This window comes from Galeopterus variegatus, unplaced genomic scaffold (assembly GCF_000696425.1).
Source record: "Galeopterus variegatus unplaced genomic scaffold, G_variegatus-3.0.2 Scaffold1731, whole genome shotgun sequence".
Classification (NCBI taxonomy): Eukaryota; Metazoa; Chordata; class Mammalia; order Dermoptera; family Cynocephalidae; genus Galeopterus; species Galeopterus variegatus.
Genome location: NW_007727842.1, coordinates 56377 through 57085, shown reverse-complemented (window position 1 = coordinate 57085; position 709 = coordinate 56377).

The following is a 709-nucleotide window of genomic DNA, read 5'->3' as shown; positions in this document are numbered from 1 at the left end:
TTGAGGGGGGAGGAACAGGGAGGAGAAGGAAGCCCTTTATTATACCCCAAAGGAGAGTGATAAATAGGGTGATTTCAAGGGGGGCGAAATCCATGAAGGTCCCTTGGAGCCATAAGTCGGCCATCTGCTGTGACCAGTGGGTGTAAGAGGTTGCGGGAGAGATCATCCAGGCATCTGCAGCTATGGTGGTTAGGAACAAGCGCCATCGGTGACTTCAGTGCATCAGGCATTTTGCAGAGGAGTGAGAGGGGTCCTCCTTGGCCAACAGCTGGTAATTTCTAAGTAAAAGCTGGTTAAAGGCTTGGAATGCAGGGTAAAAAGAGGCAGGCTATTAAAATAATAGAGGTCCTACGACAGGCCATACCCATGTTAGGAGAGGATTTTGGAGAAAGGAAGAAAAGGGGTTAGAGTTGGACGTGGCCCAGAGGCTAGAGGCCAGATCGGTGAGTTTGATGATGTTAGTTTCAACTAGGTCTGATTCATTGACATAATAACAGCATTCCTCTCCGAGGAAGATGCATGTGCCTCCCTTTTCCGTGGTGAGAAGGTCTAGTGCTCTGTGGTTTTGGAGAGTTACCTTAGACTAAATCCCCAGGGTGTACTGCAGGGTTGTTGTGGGAAGAGGTAGGATTAGGTAACAGCCAATCGTGATGTTTCCAGAGCTCCGCCCGGAGGTGGGAAAGTAACGGGATAGCTAGGTTGGGGGGTA